This window comes from Vulpes vulpes, chromosome 10 (assembly GCF_048418805.1).
Source record: "Vulpes vulpes isolate BD-2025 chromosome 10, VulVul3, whole genome shotgun sequence".
NCBI lineage: Eukaryota > Metazoa > Chordata > Mammalia > Carnivora > Canidae > Vulpes > Vulpes vulpes.
This window is the reverse complement of record NC_132789.1, coordinates 12655045-12674946: the sequence shown is the minus strand read 5'-3', so window position 1 is coordinate 12674946 and position 19902 is coordinate 12655045.

The window sequence follows — 19902 nt, the reverse complement described above, 5'->3', positions numbered from 1 at the left end:
CCAGAAATGTAAGATATCCTGGTTAACTTTGGTCTCACTCGTTTGTTCAAGCCACTTGGGAGAAGAAAGAGTGTATAGGATTCTGGAATTCTGTGTCTTTCCCTCCTCTTCTGCTTAATCAGGAGGCTGCAGTTGTCTCCTATAGTAAAATTATCTTGCACTGTTGGGGTGTGGTTTCCCAGCCTCCCAGGAAGGGTTGGCCAGAGGAAGGGTTCCGAGACAATGGGAGAGATGGAGAAGGGGAACATCTGGGGTATTTCTATCCCATCGCTGCTTCCACAGCATCTCCTGCAGCTGCTGCCTCTCCTTCCTGCTCCGAGAGTGCTCCTTCCTCTACTGTCTCATCCCCACGGGCAGCCCTTTCCAGGGCTCTCCCACCTCCCGAGTGTACCAGCTTCTGGCTCTGGCAAAGCTACCTCCTCTCGCTGTGCCTCCATCCGAGGAGAGTGAGAGCATCTTGTTCTCACCAGCTCTGGTTTGCTTCTCAGTCCCTCCATCCTCTGGGCAGTCAGTTCCCTCAATCAAACTCCTTCTGCTTAAAAGACCTTTCGTGGTTTCTGCTTTCTGATTGGACTCTGACAAATGCATATAACATCTCCCAATTAAAAGGAGCTCTCTGTCCCCTGGTTTCATTCTTATTTTTATATGCACAGCCTCAGGGAGGACAGTGGGTCCTATTACATCCTGCAAACAATGAAAAAAGAGGGAAAAATGTATCGCCCGAAGTCCTGGATGAAGGCCACATGTTTCAGGGGAGCCAAGGGCACCATTTTTTGAATCCCAGCTTCACAGAATATCTGAAGGCAGGCTTCAGGAACACAGGTCACTTCTCTGAGCCTCAATTTCTAGTCTCTGAAGTGTTGCTATATAAAGCACTTAGCATGGTCTGATGTGTAGTAGAAGCTCATCAGATGTTAGCAATGACAGTAGAAACTCTCTACCATCCTCTGGCTAATTGATCCAACAAATAGCTGGCTTTCCCTGCTATCTGCGAACATAGCGTTCTGCAAGACTCCTTGCAGTTAGTTCACAGGTCTGACGTGCCTACACGTTCCTGCCTTCGTCACCAGAGGCACGTATTTACTCAGCTTTAGTCATGCTGAGTCCCAGACCTGTTCGACTTAGTTATACATCTTCTTAAAAGAAGACGCTAATGATGCTTCAGCTTCAGGATCCCTCACCATACAGATACCTTCCAGGGCCCCGAGAGGGATGCTATCAATGTGTTTGGAAGGTCATGATTTCTTTTTTAAATGTTTTAAATTAGGAAACTGGATTTTTTTGAGAGCAATTTTAGGTTTACAGCAAAGTTGAGCAGGAGTACAGAGAGTTCCCATAGACCCCACGCCCCGCTCCCCACACATACAGGGTCTCCTCCACTATCAACAGTCGACGAACTTACATTGATGCGTCATTATCACCCAAAGTCTATAGTTTACATTTCGGTTCACCCTTGGTGTTGTCATTCTATGGGTTCGGGCAATCGCGTGATGTATGGGCAATCGTGTGAGGTGTAGCCATGTAGAAGAGCTTCCCTGCCCTAAAAATCCTCTGTGCTTCCAATTCATCTTCTCTTCCCTTATCACGCTCCCCCCCATAACCACTGATCTGTTTACTGTTTCCATAGTGTTGCCTTTTTCAGAATGTCCTGTAGTTGGAATCCCACGGCCTTCTCCGATTGGCTCCTTTCACTTAATAATAAGCATTCGAGATTCTTCCATATATTTTCATGCCTTGATAGCTCATTTTGTTTTATTTTTTTTTAATTTTATTTATTTATGATAGTCACAGAGAGAGAGAGAGAGAGAGACATAGGCAGAGGGAGAGGGAGAAGCAGGCTCCATGCACCGGGAGCCCGACGTGGGATTCGATCCCGGGTCTCCAGGATCGCGCTCTGGGCCAAAGGCAGGCGCCAAACCGCTGCGCCACCCAGGGATCCCGATAGCTCATTTTGTTTTAGTGCTGGATGATATTTATTATCTGGATGTACCACTGTTTATTTATCCATTCACCTACTGGAGAATATATCGGCTGCTTCCAAGTTTGGGCAACTATGAACAAAGCTGCTACAAATATCCATATGCAGGGTTTTTTATGGACAAAAGGTTTGAACTCCTTTGGGTGAATACCAAAGAGCACAATCACTGCATTGTATGGTAAGAGCATATTTAGCCTTGTAAGAGACCCTCCAAACTGTCTTCCAAAGTGGCTGTTCCATTTTTCGTTCCCACCAGCCATGGATGAGTTCCTGTTGCTCCACATTCTCCGCAGCATTTGGTGTTAGTGTTTTGGACTTTGGCCATTCTAATAAGTATGCAGTGGTACCTCATTGTTGCTTTAACTTGCAATTCCCTATTGACATATGCGGTTGAATGTCTTTTTAAATGCTTGTTTGCCATCTGGGCATCTTCTTCGATGAGGTATCTTTCGTTCATTTTTTAATCTGGTTGCTCACTTTCTTATTGTTGAGTTTTTGTTTGTTTGTTGTTGCTGCTATTGTTTTTGGAGGTGGAAGGGGTAGGGGCAGAGGGATAGGGAGAGAGAATATTAGGCAGGCTCCACATCCAATGCAGGGCTCAATCTCATAACCCCGAGATCACACTCAGGGCTGTGAGCATCTGGCTGGCTGGGGTATCTGTGGTGGTGTGGACAGGTTACCTCAGCTTGATGGGTTTGCTATTGCTTCTTTGTGGAGATGCCAGGCCCAGGTTCAAAGATCAGAGGGTAACTGGGCAGAGCCTCCTTCCTCTCTCCCTCTCCTGGGCACTAGGGCCCCGAGCAGGTCTGTCTGGAGAACCCACTGTTTTCCTTTTGGAGACTTTGACTATGATTACCCATATAGACTGGCATTCCAGCTGCCTTGCATCAAACCCCCAGCTCTTTCAAATCTCCAGTTAAAGCCTGAGCCCCAATAAAAGTTGGTTTGGGACAGGGGAGCCACACCTTCTGCATAGGCATGGGAGGCTGTAATGAGGCCCTGCCAGAAGGTCCAGACTTGGGCTGGAGCCTGATGCTGTATCCCCTGCTCCGAGGACACATGAGAGTGAGGTGTGTGTGTTAGCTGAGACCCAGAGCCTCAGAACAGCAGAGATCAGGAGCCAACCATGCTGCCACGGGAGCCAGCAGGGGATGTCTTTACTGGTCCATTCACAAGAGACAAAATTCCTCACGAGGAGGAGCATGGATGCAGACATCATGGAGAAGCTACATTTTAAAGGCTTTAGTGGAAAAGATAAAGAGTTAAAGAACTAGAGGCAGCTTCCTTGTAATGTATGTCAATTAGACACAATTCCTTGCACATGGAGAGGATACACAGATATTTGGGAAATAAATGAAGGAATGGAGTATGGCCTTCCTTTTCGATGCTTTTCTGGAACTGACAGTCTGATTGCTTATATAATATATCCTGTAGTGGGCAAGGCTGGCAGCTGACCACAGAATGGGAAGGATGATTCAGATTCCGAACACTTCCCAAAGGCTGCTCTTTCTCTGCTCCCAAGCTCCCGTTTTGCAGAATCTTTAGAGCAGGGCTTGAAACTCCCAGACCTCCAGGGGCCAGAGGGTGTTACAGGCGCGAAGTGGACAGGGACAGGGCGTGGAGGGGACTTTGATGATCTGAAGGGCCCCTGTCCCCTCCGAAGGGGACAGCCACTGCCCAGGTCCACAAACTGTTGTCGGGCAGGGTGTTAGTTCCATGTTGTCAGATCTTGTGGCTTTTGTAGAGCTACCAGAAGTCCACATTATTTGGTGTGAAATCTGCTACTTTTGAAAATAGAGGTGACGAATTCAATTGTTTTAAAGCATGGTATGGTCAAAGCAAAACCCCCCACTTGAGGGCCACATCCAGATCTCAGGATGTCAGTTAGTAACCTTGGATTTAACATTTGTTTTCATCCACTCATCATCACCTATTGGTGGGGAGACATGCTCAGCCTGGTTCAGGAGGGTGAGGAGGACTTGGTAAGTGGGCAAGAGCAGGGCAAACCCAGCATGCCGGGCATGGAGGGCTGAAAAAGCGTGTTGCACTTGGGAAAACCGAAGGTAAGAGGGCATTGGCTGAGACCTCGGGAGTGGTTTGTGCGTGTCTTGGGGTTGGGGACGGGTGGGTGATGTGATGCAAGCTTCTGGAGGGGTGTCAGCTGGGGTGGTGGCATTGTTGCAAAGGAGCCATTTTCACACTTATATTTTTTTATTTTTATTTATTTATTTATTGCATTTTTTATTGGAATTCAATTTGCCAACATATAGTATAACACCCAGTGCTCATCCCATCAAGTGCCCTCCTCAGTGCCTGTCACCCAGTCACCCCATTCCCTTGTCCGCCTCCCCTTCCACTACCCCTTGTTCGTTTCCCAGAGTTAGGAGTCTCTCATTTTTACACTTAATTACCAACCAGGTGAAGAGTCAGTTGATTTCACTAATAACCCCTGGAGCCTGTCCTAAAACATGAAGCCAGATGGGGCTTCCTTAAGATCTGCTTCTGGAGCCAGACTCCCTGGGTTCAAATCTCCATTTATGAGCTGCATGGCCTGAAACTACTTATCCTCTCATGCCTCAGTTTCCTTGTCTATAAAATGGAAACAATCATCGCATACTGGATTTGAGGAGTTCATTCATGTCACAGGCAAGCGAGCACTCTGCCAATGTTCCCCCTTTCTATTATGACGCCCCCCTACCCTTCACTGTTACCTAGACAGCCAGACACGATCATCCGTGATGTCTGGTACTGGCCCTGGGAAACCACGGGCCGTGAATCAGGGGTTTAAAAGCTCTTTTCCAGAGCTGAAGATTCTGATTTCTTTGCTGTGCACAGAGGAAATAAAGCTCTGCTCTTCTAAATGGACTGGGAGGAGTATGAAATTACGACTAAGTCGGTTTGGAGCTTTTGTGCAGGGCTTTCACGAAGGATCAACCATTAATCATGCGCAATTACTCTGACCTTGGGTGAACTGCAGGCTCTTGAACATGGACGATTTCACTCCCCGGGGTCTGGAGATACAAAGACGTCTGCTCACCATCCAAGCCCGGAGAACCAGGTCCGTGGCCTCAGGCCCAGCATGTCTGTGGCCTCTCCCCCTCTTCCCAGGGTCTGCTTTCAGACCCAGGCACCCGCCCAGAGGGAGCGGGCCGAGGCAAGTGTGTGACTTTGGGCAGGTGGTTTATCCTCTCTCGTGGCCTCCGTGTTTTCATTTTCAAATTGGGGTGAATAATGTCTGTCTCATCGGTTTATTGTGTGCACAAACAGACGTTAAGGGTGGCATTAATGTGACTATCCCACTGGGTAAGAGGACTCCACAGTCTCAGGGTGCTGATGTCACTTGTGCTCAGTGGCTGCTCCGTCCGGGATCTGACACACAATCAGAGCTCAACGGATGATTGCTGCTCTTGTCCCTGCCCAAGGATTAGCCATTCTTGGCAGCCCCGTCTCACCCAGGAACCCAGGGCAGAAACCTTCAGACCACAACAGGATAGAGTGCAGGATTTTGATTGATGGGTTTATTTCCTTCTTCCTCCCCCCATCCTCCCTCCCTCTCTGCCTTCCTTTATCTCTCTCTTCCTCCCTTCCTCTCCCATACCTGGACTCCTGATGAACACCTGCTTCAAGCCACGCACTGCGCCTGAACACAGTGTAACACAAGAGTGTATCTGCCTTCACGACACACCACAGTGAGGCACACACACTAGGCACTTATATGTTGTCTGTCTCTTCTCTTGTGGGAATCATCACCCAACTGATTAATCTGCCAAAAGTCCTTCATGTTTCGATTCTTATTTATTTATTTGAGAGAGAGAATGAGAGAGTGTACCAGTGAGGTTGGGGGGGGGGGTGGCAGTGGTGGTGGTGGTGGTGGGAGGAGGAGGAGGAGAGAGAGAATCCTACTTCTCACTGAGCATGGATGGAGCCTGTCTCGGGCTCGATCCCACAACTCCAAGATCATGACCCGAGCTGAAATCAAGAGTCAGATGTTCAACCAACTGAGTCTCCCAGATGCCCCTCAATTCTTATTTTTTACAAGATAAAATGAAGCATTTTCTCCTGCTAAAGTATATTATACATGGCCACATTGGAAAATTGTACCACACAGAAAAGCATTGAGAAGAATATAATAACCGTTAATGCCACTGCCACTAAATTAAGCCACCATTCACATTTTGCTGAATTCCCTTTCAGTCTTTTCCTATGCATAGCTACATATTTATTTTGTGTAGTTGAACTCATACTGGGTATATATTCATGTATTATGTTTTTAGTTTTTAATTTTGTTTACACTTTATTCATTGATTCACGAGAGACACAGAAAGAGAGGCAGAGACAAAGGCAGAGGGAGAAGCAGGCTTCCTGTGAAGAGCCTGATGCGGGACTCGATCCCAACACCGCAGGATCACTACCTGAGCCAAAGGCAGATGCTCAGACACTGAGCCACCCAGGTGCCCTGTATTATGTTTTTTTAAAAAACAAATGTATTTTCTCATTAAACAAAAGCAATGTTCCATTAAATATTCATGTCTTCATTCATTTGATCAACAAATATTTTTGGAGCATTTACTATGTGCCACTTGCTTGCTCTAGATGCTAGGTACATAACAGTGAACAAGGTGAACCAAAACACCTGCCTGCTCAGATCTTACATACTAGTTCAGGGAAATAGTACACAAAATAAATACATAAACTATGGATGTATGAGATGGTAATAAATACCACAAAGAAAAATAAAGCTGGAAAAAGGTGTGTGTGTGTGTGTGTGTGTGTGTGTGTGTGTTGTTTCAGTTTTGAATACGATAGTTGGATAAGCCTTACCTAAGTAAGCCTTACCTTACTGAGAAAATGACATGTGGGCCAAGAACCTGAAGGAGGTGAGCAAAAAGAACATCCAGACAGAGGGAACCCCAATTGCAAAGGTCCTGGGGTGGATGTATGTGGGTACATTTGAAGAACTTTGTGGATGCCACTGTGACAGAAAGAGAATGAGCAAGGGTGCCCTCTGTTGGTACCCTACCAGATCCCCTGGGATCCCTTTTGCTAGTTCATTATGCCTGTCTCCCAGCTGTCCTGTGTTTTGCCATTAATGTCTCATATTTTCAGCCTTCAGAGAATTGCTTTTGGGTGACTGGAACCACCTTACCTGAAGGTGCCATGAGTTTATGTTCCTTTCTAGAGTTGTGTTCCCACAGTCAGTGACTGGCTTGTCCTAGGGTATGAAAGCTAAGCCTTCTTGTTCTCAAGGTGGAACAATTCTGAGATGCAGTTAACACTTTAGAGCTGCCTAGGAGATCAAGCTGAAGTTTGGCTTCACCAGAAACCACATGCTTGGTTGGCTTCTTCCACTTTCCTGTCTTGCTTCTCTCGGCCTGGCATAGGTTTCTCTGGAGAACATTCTTGATAAATGACTTGCATCCAAATCCTTGTCTCAGGCTCTGCTTCTGTGGAATCTTAGCTGACCTAAGACAAGGCCATTCTGTCCTGTGTATACTCAACCAGTGTGAGTCTATGTGTTCATATGATGGTGACATGCTACGTATTTGGTTCTTTATTCCATATACTTGCCTGGATATTGGTGTGCTCTGATACAACATTGACACATGCCGCTGATTTCTAACTTCATATGGCACCCAACACTAGAATGATATTCTTCCTAAATGCGGAGAGTACACGTTGATGCATTAGACGATGTGAGTTTGAACCCTGGTTTCTCTACGTTGCTAACTCTACCCTAAGCAGTTCCATAACCTCTTTGAGCCTCACCTTTTTCACTTGTGAAATGGGGACAAAAGTAACGCAGATCCCAAGTCAGGTTTATGAAAAGCTTTCATATGTGAACAGTTATTATTTGCCACTAATATGGCAGTTGGAGGTCATAATTGAAGAGTATTGATCTGCATTTCTACAGATCCCCAAGATATGGTCCCACATGGGCTCCGTGGCCCTTCTAACTTCATCCATGAAGAATCTCTTTCCAATTCATGAGTTTTGCCAGAAATTCAGGTTTGGGGTAACTCAGCCATCCTTATTCAATGGCTTCAGGTGCAACATTACCACCAGGTGGTAGTGTGGTCATATGTCCTAAGCAAGGCAATTTGTCCCCTTTCTTCCAAAGCTACTATAAGAGTTTTGTGCTGGATCCCATGCCATACATTCTGCTGTCTGTGAAAACATAATGAAATAATGTAGAATTCTCCAATGAAAGCCGTATACTTGCCAAGATATTTTTTAACATGCATTTGTAGAGTGACTTAGAAAAACTGTTGGAACAACTGCAATCAGATTCTCTTGAAGCAAAAGCAATACAAATCTCAACCAGGTGGCAAATTATGGAATAAAAAGATTAAAAAGATGTTTCCCCAGATGAATTTTGAGGAAGGTTTGGTGTGGGAAATGAATGGAATCCAGAATGTTGAGTCCTTACTGAAGCAGGAATGTGTCACTTGTCATTCTTGAAATTCCATTCCATGTAGAATCTGGCCTATAATAGGTGCTCAATAAATGTTAATGGACTCAGTCAACCAATTGGTCAACTCATGCATCCATGAATGAATGATTAAGGACAGTAATGGTGGAAAGAATTTTCTCTACAGCATGAGTATAAAGAAATTCATCTGAAATAGATATGTGCTTTAGCTTTGGGGGAAATTGGAGTAGATTAAACAAGCAATGTAAATGTGGTTGAGGTACCCAAAGATCTATGAACTTCCTGCTATAGCTGAGCTAGTTGAGGAGGGAAATTGTTTGGACAATTCTACTGAGTCTGTGAGGGTCTTGCCAGGCCCCTGAATAAAATCAATCTCCATTCCACCATGGTGTTGAGGAGGGCAGAAGATATTGAAGTCATGATTTCCATTCCATCAAGGTATCAGTTTCCCTTGGCCAGTCCACATGATCCACTCCATGACCTATCCATTCAATGATGTATCATTTCAGTGACCTTGCTTAGGCAGATCCACAACTCTCCTAATTCCTTATAGTAAGTCAGACACCAGGCCAGGTCACATCACTAAAGTCTCTGGGATAACCCTAGCAAGATGAAATGAAAAGGCACCAAGAACAGAAGGATGATTTGTCTCATCTTGTTATGTTAATCTTGGCTTTAAGCACCCTTAGGCTGTCTTTCTGCCTAATTTCTGGCTACTGGTAAAGCAGGAATCAACATTTTCCCACAAACTGGAAGTATTCTCAAATACATCTAGGCTGGCTGGAGTTGAGATTCCAGGACTAAGGCTAGGAACTTGTCTCTCTCAAGTTTATATTAGCTAGGGATGCAAATGACTGCACATGGTAGGAAACCTGACTCTGGTGGCCTAAACCACCCATATAACAAGAGGTCTGTTAGTAGGTGGTTCTTGGCATTGGCTCAATAAGCCAAAAGGATTCTCTTGGAGTTGCTGTGATTCTCTCGGACTTTCCTCATGGTCTTAAGACGTTAGCTTCCTATATTCCCAGAAAGGGAAGAAGAAAGGAGATACAAGCAATGGCATGACAAAAAGACCGAGCTCCATCCATATAAGAGATACCCAAAGACAACAGCCACTAGTTGCTAGGGACTTACATGCCAGGCACTATGCTAGGCATTTTCCATTTGTTGATTTAAAGAATTCTCACAATGACTCCTTGCAGTAGCTACTATTAAATCAGTCCCATCTTACAGATGGAGAAACCAAAGCTCAGCATTGTCGAGAGACTTGTGTAGCTAAAGAGAGGCATATTTGGGATTTGAACTTACGCAGCTATGTACTTAGCTGCCGTGGGCATGTGCTCAGTTGGGTTCATTTGAGTTTGCCCTCTCTTCTTTAAGGGGCAGCCAGAGATTTCTCTCTGTCTTAATCACGGACATGCCTGGGGTCCCTATACCCCGCCCCACTCTCAGGGTCTGCTGATGCTATTCTTCTGGGCCGGCAGTAAAATGACATTTATGGGGATTTTTCCCTTTGAAGTGAGAGTGTTTGCGCACTTCACTTTAAAGCAAGGGAAAAAACAAGAGCTCAAGCAGATAAATAACGGCAGCCTTGGAGAAAGGACATGACGTCTGCGGATGCACAGTTTCCATTTTGTCATAGAAGAGTCATCTTATATGAAAAGATCTCTATCTCCTTTCAAGTGGTTCTCTTTATTAACTCCTTTTCCCGCTTCTGTTCTTTTTAATTATGAAGAAGCTGGCTAATTGTTTTCTCTCTCTTTTCTTCCTTCCTTCTTTTTCTAGCCCTCCTTTTAAGTTAATTTTTCTTTCCTCTTCCCTGAATTTGAAGTTGGAGGACATTCTTTCCAATTTTTGGGTTACAGTATTTATGCTGAAGATTTCAAATGAGATAGGATTTTGGAATACTGGTGCTGCTACTTACTAACTGTTTGACCTTGGGTGAGTGGCAACTTCTCTGAATTTCAGTTTGTTCCTCTATAAATTTGGTGTATTAATGTCTATCTCCTAGGTTCTTGAGGGAGAGAATGAGTCACTCTAGAATGCTGAATTTAATTAGAAAAGGAAGCATGTTGTGCCAACCCTCTCTGGTGAAGCTAAGAATATCATTGATTCTTCCTAAGATTTTGATATATTTACTTATATAGTATGGATATTTTATCATATAAATTCATCATTCATCTGCCCATCCTCTATCCATCCACCCATCACCAGTCCATTGATCCATTCATCCACCCATCATCCATCCCACCCATTATCCATCCATTCATCCATCCATCCATCCATCCATCCATCTTTCATCCACCCATTATCCATCTACCCATCCATTCACACATTATCCATCATCCATCCATCCATTCAGTAGCTCCTGATCAGTTGTTTATATTCAAGTGGATTAAAGAGACAATAAACAAAATATGTAACACGTTAAATTGTAGTAAGTGCTAAAGGGGAAATAAAAAAGATAAGGAAGTGATATATAAATGTTGGGGTAGAAATGGGGTGGCAATATTAAATAGGACCATCAGAGAAGATCTCCCTAAAAAACGGAGATTCAGGGGATCCCTGGGTGGCGCAGCGGTTTAGCGCCTGCCTTTGGCTCAGGGCGCGATCCTGGAGACCCGGGATCGAATCCCACGTCAGCTTCCCGGTGCATGGAGCCTGCTTCTCCCTCTGTCTGTGTCTCTGCCTCTCTCTCTCTCTGTGACTATCATAAAAAAAAAAAAAAAAAAAAAAAGCGGAGATTCAAGCAAAGACCTAAGGGAGTGAGGAATCCTTAAGGATATCTGACAGAAGGGCATTCTAGACAAAGGAATAACAAGTACAAAGTCCTCGAGGCAAGAATGTGCCTGGAGGGTTCAAGGAGCAAGATGGGGCCAGTGTGGCTGGAGCAGAGGGAGAGAGAGAAGTATGAGACAAGGTCTGAGATATGAAGTATTGGGTCATAATAAACACTTGGCTTTTACTATGAGTTTGATGGGAACAACTAGAAGGATTGAGGTAGAAAATGACAGGATTTTGTTTTAGCAGAATAAATCTGGCCTCTCTGTTGAGAATAGAACAGAAGGGAAACACAGATGGGAACACAGATGGGAACACAGAAATGTAGCTTGAAGGGACTGAAACAGTCTGAGGGAAAGTGGTGGTAACTTTCCCAGATGACAGCAGTGAAAGGGATAAATTATATATTTTGGACATATAGCAGCTAGATAGATCCATGGATGCATAAGTAGAATGAATGTGGTGGATGAATGATAGATTGAGGAAGGGTGGATGGATGGATAGTTGGATGGATGATTGACAGATGGATGGACAGACATGTTAATAGGTAGTACAGATGGTATTTTTGTGTTTTTTCTTTGCCACATTTCTTTGTTTACATTTCTAGTAATTTGAAAGTACCTCGCACATGGTAGGTCCTCAGAAATGTTGAATGAACTTGTGTGTGTGTGTGTGTGCGTGTGTGTGTGTAACAGGCACTATCACACAATGCTGAAGTGAAGGGCAATTTTATAATATGCATCAGTCTTTACAATATGTATCTGCTTGGTGACAACAGTACTAGTCTTTCAAATGTATCCTAAGAAAATTTTCATGGATGTTGTCTAACAATTAACTTTAAATATATTCATTCATACATGATTTATCATAGAAAAAAAAGCCAACAAAAGAACTAGAAAATAACTGAAATGTCCAGCAATTGGGAAGTGGTTAAATAAATTAAAGGACTCCATATGTTGGCATTGGTACAATGCTGTAGAAGTCTACTGTGGACATAGAATGTCCCCATCCGATTAAAGAGTTCATAAATGTATGGCAAGATACATAGAAGACAAGGCAAGAAAATATCAATAGTAATTTATCTTGGGGACTATGTGTCCTTTTAATCTTTTTTGTGTTGTTTTAAATTTTTCTATAAAAAACACCTATGTAGGCTTTGTAATTTTGAAAGTGAAGTTTTCAAAAAAGAAAGTTGAAATAACTTTTTAAAGTGATGTCGGGTAAATGAGGGCCAGGCTAGATCTACCAAGTGATCATAATAAACACTGTAATCATAATAGATCCTGAAGGCCAAAGGATTTGCATTTCACTAGCTTCCCATCCTGCCAACTACAGTATGCGTTTTTCCTGCTTATTCATATATGCGCCTCCCAAGGTTAATGTGAAGGAGATAGTGAAGGTAATTCATGGAGCTCACTTACTCTGACAACTTTGGGGGCAGGGGCTAGGGGAGGAAGAGAAAACACACTCTGCTTATCTGATCATAAATAAACTCATAAACTCAGGTTGGGGTTTCCATGGATATAGTTCACCCTACGGCCATATCAGTCTTCACTAGGCTAGTGCAGACTCAAGAAGACCTTGCAGCAATAAATGGTCCCTAGTGGAGTGGAAAGTGGAGATGGGGATGGTGTTGGGCAGGGACTTGGCAAATGTACTCTCTAAAAGGCCAGATAGTAAATATTTTAGATTTTGCAGATCCTGAGTTCTCTGACACCACAGCTCAGCTTTGTTGCTGCAGTGAAAGCAGTCATAGACAATATGTAAATGAATGGGAGAGGCTGAGTTTCAATCAAACTTTACCTACAGACACTGAAATTTGAATTTCATATAATTTTCACATGCCACAAAACATTCTTCTGCTCCCCGCCCCCCCATCATTTAAAAAGTAAAATATTCTTAACTTGTGGACTGTATGAAAGTAGGAGGTGGGGACTCCTGGGTGGCTCCTGCCTTGGGCTCTGGAGGTGATCCCAGGTCTGGGGATGGAGTCCCTCAACAGGCTCTTTGCGCGGAGCCTGCTCCTCCCTCTGCCCGTGTCTCTGCCTCTCTCTCTCTGTATCTCTCCTGAATAAATAAAATCTTTAGAAAGTAGGTGGTGGACTGCACTGGATCCATGGGCCAAGTTTGTTGACCTCTGGTGTAAAGAATAAGACAGAGATTTATACTATCAGAGTTATTATTTTTAATGATGTGGAAATACTGAGTTTTTTCACTTAAATAACTATATGCTTTTGATAACACAGAGTACCAGATGCCATGAAAATGTATATTTTTCTGATGCACGATATGTAATTTTAAAACTGGCTAGGATGCTGTGTCAGATCAATTGATAACTGCAATGTATAAAACATATGAAACTAATTCCAGGAAATACCTGATATTTATGTCCTTGGGTCTGAATTTCTGAGCTCTCTGTGTTTAGGGATGGAATTTGGTTTATTCAAGAAGTAGCAGGTTATATATCTTGATGGCTACATTAGCTCAATATTTCCTTCCCTTTCTAGAGCAGGTAAGCCTTACAGACTGTTTTAGTTTACAGCAATTACATTTGCTTATCGCTATGAAACAGAATTTCATTTGAAGCCAGTTATTAATGTCTAAAATGCACTTCCAGGAAATAATTTTGAACGTTTTATTTATTAAAAAGAACTCGATGTTTGTTCAAAGGCATTGATGTAATTTATGAAGTTCGATATTAGATATTTTATGAGGTATTATAAAAATGCCATTTTCTGAGACTTCCAACTGCCTAATTGTACCGTGTTACGTTCAATGTCAGAATAAGGCGCTACTTTGTATTTGGTTTTTATGCCACGAATCAGTACATTTATTAAAGATGCTAACAAACAAACAAACAAACAAAAAACCCCTTCCACTTTCCCCAACCACAAATTCTTCTGATTTGTGAATTTATTTTTTAGGAAACATCTTCAAAAGTGTGCTGATGAAGCCACTTTAAACACTTTTAATGGCTCACCTTTATGGAAAAAGAGGAAATTTGGGAATTTGGGAACCTATGAAAAGTCTGGGACATACACCACTATAACAGACCCTGCCAGTGCCCCCACCAATATCCCCTCAACACTCATTATTCCTGTACATTCTTCTGGTGCCAACTTTAAGCACCAAGATTCTCCACTTGGGGGCTTTCTTTTGGCTACAGTGAGTAGAGGGTACAAATGTTGGAGTGTTAATGCCCCAGAAGCAGTCCTCTACTGATGTTGGGTGGATGTTGAAGAGGAAGGCCCCAGCATCTTTACCCCTCAAGGAGCACAGCTGAAGTATGTTCTGTCTCCTAGAGCTCCCTATAGGACTGAGCTCCCACTTGGCCCTTGGGGTAGCTGTTTCATAATGCAATGCATCAGTTATCCATTGCTGCATAACAAATTATCCCAAAACTTAATGGCTTAAAGCAGCAAATGCCTACTATTTCACTGTTGCTGTGGGGCAAGATTTCAGACATGGCTTAGTTGGGTGGATCTGGAGATACCTTGCAAGAGAACTTGGGTTCTCTTACAAGGGTGCAATCAAATTGTTGGCCAAGGCTGTGGTTATCTGAAGCTTGACTGGAGCTGGAGGGTCTGCTGCCAAGCTCGTTCCCATGGCTGTTGGCAGGAGGGCTCAGCTGCTCACCAGTCAGTCCTTTCTATAGGACAGTTTAAGTGTCTCCTGACATGATTGTCGGATTCCCTAGAGCGAGACATCCAAGAGAGTTGGAGACCAAGCTAGGAGTGGACGTGCCTTTTATGAATTAGTCTCAGAAGTTGGACACCATCACTTTTGTTTCACTCTCTTCTTTAGAAGTGAGACACTATCTCCTGTCCACACTCAAGGGGAGGGGAATTAGGCTTTACTCTTTTAAACTGATTTCTTTCCCTTTGCTCTCACATCCCAGAATCCCCTCCCTGCTAAACTGTCCTTATCGTGGGGTCTGCTTTGGGGAAGCCTAACCAGAGACAGCTAAGAGCACCTCCACCCCAGTATCAACCACATTTATTGAGTTCCTCCTGTGTGCCAGGCACTGGATAAGTCATTTTTAAAAAATGTATTTATTTTTCATGGTAATAAGGCATCTTTGTTATTATTTTATAAGTCAGACTCACAAAGATTAAGTAAGTTGTTACTCAAGGCATTCAGTTAGCAAGTGTCAAAGCCTGGCTTTTATGCAATTAGTCAATCAACGGTCAATCCTTGTTCTGGGTACAACACATAAAATAGTGAATGACCACAGATAAAATACATTGTACAGATATTATTCCTGCCCTCCAGGTACTTACAGTCTGGAGGAAGAGGTGATAAATAACATCACAAACCACGACAAGTGATCTCTTGAAAGACAAGGACTGAGTCTCTAAGACAGGCTGTCAAATTTACTTCAGTTAGGGGGTCCTCGGGGACTTCCTGGAGGTGGTGACATTTTTCTGATGCCTAAGGGATGGCAAGAAGCTGACGGTTGAAGAGTGATGGGAAAAGCATTCCAGGAAGAAGAACCACATGTTCCCTTAAATCCAGACTCTGCAGCCTCCTGTATGGCCCAGCTGAGGACTACTGGGTCCAGGAGATCAATCTCTAGGAGAAGCTGACAGCCCAGGACAGTCTCTGAGGCTGACCGGCAATGGTCCTTCCCACATCTCATTGTACCACCTGTTCCTGGGGCCAGGATACATGTCCCATGACCCACAGTGACATCTTTGACGGAAAAGGTAATTTGGGGTTGGACCATGAGCTACTCTGAGGGTAGAAGCTGCCTTGGAGAAGCAAAGAGCTGTTCCCCTATTGCAGGTCCTAGACACTGATTGTGTCCTAATTGTCCTTCTAGGCACTGTCACTGATGCATACCCTGGGTCGTCCTTGTAACTTCCCTCGAGGAAAGTTCCTATGTGCCTCTTTCCCAGAGGAAGAAGAGCAGGTCAGAGAGCTTACATTGCTTGACCAATGTCACACCAGAGGTATCAGCTATTGACTCTGAAGCATCTGCCATTTCTGCCATGTAGCCTGATGCTCTTCCTAGAATACAATGGTCCATAGAAAGCCATTTGTCCTTCCTTCCAGCCTGGGACATTCTGTCCCCTGTATTAGTCAGGGTAGACTAGGAGATAAAGCAACAACAACTCCAGAATGTCTGTGGCTTGACTCAGAACAAATGTTTCTTGTTCATTTTGATGAGGGTCCCGAGAGAGAGGGGTTTCTAAGGGCCAGTAGGTTTGGAAGTAGCACACTTCACATCTGCTCAGGTTCCTGCACCCAAATTTAATCAGCTGCAAGGGAAGCTGGGACATGGGATCGAGTTGGGTACCTGGCAGGAAGAGCCAAGTGGATTTCGGGAGAAGCCAGCCAGTCTCTGCTGCGTCTTCTAATCATCCCCCAAAGAAATGGCGAATGACTGAACACAACCTTCTTTACCAAAGTGCTTTTCCATGTTCTGCCTCATTTCAGTTGTAAACCATTTTGAGACTAAAACAGAAGCAAATGCATATGGCACTGGTCATGGCCATTCTGGTAACTTACTTAAATCTCCCAGCAGCTCTCTTAAGGGGGTATCATTGTGATGTATGGTTTATTTTTTTATTTTTACTATTTTTTTTAAAGATTTTATTTATTATTCATGAGAGAGAGGCAGAGACAAAGGCAGAGGGAGAAGCAGGCTCCCTGTGGGGAGCCCGATGCAGGGACCGGATCCCAGGACGCCGGGATCACGACCTGAGCCAAAGGCAGACACTCAACCACTGAGCCACCCAGAGGCCCCGGGATCTGTGGTTTAGAGACCAGGAAAGGGAGGCCCAGAGAGGTCTGAGCAGTGCTCAGTCACACAGCCTGCCTGTGGAGGAGTGAGGATTCCATCCTGGCTGCCGGGCTCCACACCCTGCTTTCCCCCACAACATTGTGCTGCCTGCGAAAGGCAGATGATGCCATCATCACCATTTTGCAGACAAGAGGTGCAGAGAGTCTGAATTTCTGGCTGCTGGTCTGGCTCAGAGTTTGGATTTGAACCCAGGTCCCGTGTCCTTCCTAAGGCGAGACTGGAGGGTGACGCCCAGGACATCACTGACCTTGTTTTGATCCTCCTTGAGCAGAGTGAATGTAGCTCTGCTGTCCAGTGTGATAAAAATCTCGGAAGCCCGCTGGAGCTGCAGGAGGCTCTTCCCAGGCCCCCCTCTTCCCTTTCCTAATGAGCCCAGAGACGCCGGCAGGACGGCGGGCGGCAGCCAATGGACAATTAGCGGAGAGGGCTGTCCCGCATGGGCTGGGCCCTGCATCAGGGCCCTAAGTGTCTGCTTATTAAATCACAGCTCGCCTGGAGCCGCTGCGGCCCCCCTCCTCCCGCCCCCGGGACGCCGGACACAGCCCTTGGCCAGGCGGCCCCTGGGATGCAGCTCGGCTCGGCCCACAGCATCCGGGGAAAACACAGGCAGAGAAAGACAGGAAGACATTCCGGCCCAGCACAAAGGCCAGGCGTCAGCGGCAGGGCGGGCGGGCACATTCCTCTGCTCAACAATGAAGGGGATCACGAGCACCTCCTGTGTCGGGCAGCTGGCCGTGGAGCCTTCCACCTCCCTGGGCCTCAGTTTCTCTGTACGCCAGGGATGGTGCTGCCAGGATCTGACCCACCGGCATTAAAGGAAACGGTGCCCTTGAAGGCCTTAGCACGTGGGGGTCAGGGCCCCCACCGATGCCAGCAGCTGCTGGTTAAAATGCAGATTCCTGGGCCGAGAGCCATACGCACAGAATTGGGGGCGAGAGACAAGGAATCTGCATCTGTGGGTTCTACAGCTAGGCCGGATGCAGAGCAAACTTGGAAAATCAATGCTCTCGAACAAGAGTCTGCTTGCTTTTCCCCTAAAAGTCCAAATAGTTGAGATTTTCAGCTTTGTCAGGCACACAACTCACACTTGGCTGGTGCGGTGAGAAAGCAGCCAGGGACAGCGTGCCGTTGATCGAGCCAGGCTGCATTCCAATAAAAATTTATTTAGGAATAGTAAATTTCAGATTTCATATCATTTTCACATATTACAAGATACTCCTCCTTTTAGGGACGCCTGGGTGTTTCTGTGGTAGAGCGTCTGCTTTGGGCTCAGGTCGTGGTCCAAGGGTCCTGGATCCCAGGACCCTGCTGCTTCTCCCTCTGTCTCTCTGCCTCTGTCTGTGTCTCTCATGAATAGATAAATAAAATCATTAAAAAAAAAAAGAAATATATTTTTTCTTTTTTTAACATTTCTCAAGCATTTTAAAATATCAAAATTATTCTTAGTTCACGGGTCATAGACAAATAGGCAGTGAGCCAGATTTGGCCTGAGGGCCGGTTTGCAGCTCCCTACTCCAGAATAGAGCTGTCGCTTACAAATCTAATGTAAGCCACCTCGGTAATTCTGAAGTTTTTAGTGGCCTCATTTGAAAACAAAGTAAGAAATAAAAATAAAAAATAAAATAAAAAATAAAAAATAGGAATAAAAAGCCAAATGGAATGAACCTTGTGATATATCTTATGTAACCCATAGTATGCAATATACTATGCTTTTCACAGATAATGAATATAAAAGTATTAATGAGATATTTTACTTTTGGGGGGGAGGGGACCAAGTCTGCTGTGTATGTTACACTTAGGACACCTCTCTATCTGGACTAGCACATTCCAACCAGTCCATAGCCCCGAGAGCTAGTGGACCCCGTGCTGGACCTCTCGGCTCTAAATAATGAGGTCTCTGTTGTCAGGCAAGACTGTGTGTGGTGCCTTGACCGGCCTCCTGCTTCACAGAAGAGACGAACTGAAGCCCAAGGAGGAAAAGTGGCTTATCTGAGATCACACAGAAAGTCAGTTTACACGACGTGTTTGCGGTGCTTTTCCAGAGGTCAAGGCAGAGACAAAGGATCCTCTGAGATGCACCTGCTAGGATCCAGGGGCGGTGGGGAACTCCCAGTAACTCTAGGAGGGCATAAGCCACTGGGTCACACATTACAGACAGGGGGACTGGGGCTCAGAGAGGTGGGCTCACTCACCCAAAATCATTCAGCTGGTTAAGTGGCAGGGGGTGGCTTCGAACCAGGGAGGGCCCACTGCCTGCACCAACCCACCCTGCTGTATTGCCTACTTGGGAAAGGTGGGACATGGCACTTAGAGCGAGCATTTATCAAGCAACTACTACATTCCAGACATGGTGCTGCATCATTATCCATGAGAAGTGTAGGAAGCCCAGCCCATGCCATGGAAGCCCTTCAGGCTCCTTCTGGTTGCTGTCACTTGCCCTCCATGCTGCCTCCCCTTCCTGCCAGGAACATCCTGGCTCATGTGACCTCACTTCAGTGCCCTTCTGCCAATGACCCATGAGTTCAGTATCCATGCTGACAATGCCCCAGCACCACTGCTCAGTTCCCTGGCTTCCTCTGCTACAGGGACATCATCCCCCATGCTGCAAGAGGCTGGAGAACAGATTACCCTCCATCATGTGGGTCCAATCAGTTGAAAGGTCATAAGAGCAAAAACAGGTTTCTTTCTAGAGAAGAAAAATCCTGATTAGAGACTATAGCTGCTGCCTGAGTTCCAGCCTGCCTTGTGGGTTTCAGATTTTTCAGCTCCACCACTGGTTCCTTAAAAAATAAGTCCCCTGTTGGTTTGGTTTCTCTGGAGAGCCCTGACTCATGCAATAACCTCCCCCCACCCCCCACCCCATTACTCTCTTGTCCTGACCATCACCTCTAGAGAGCTGACTTCTCC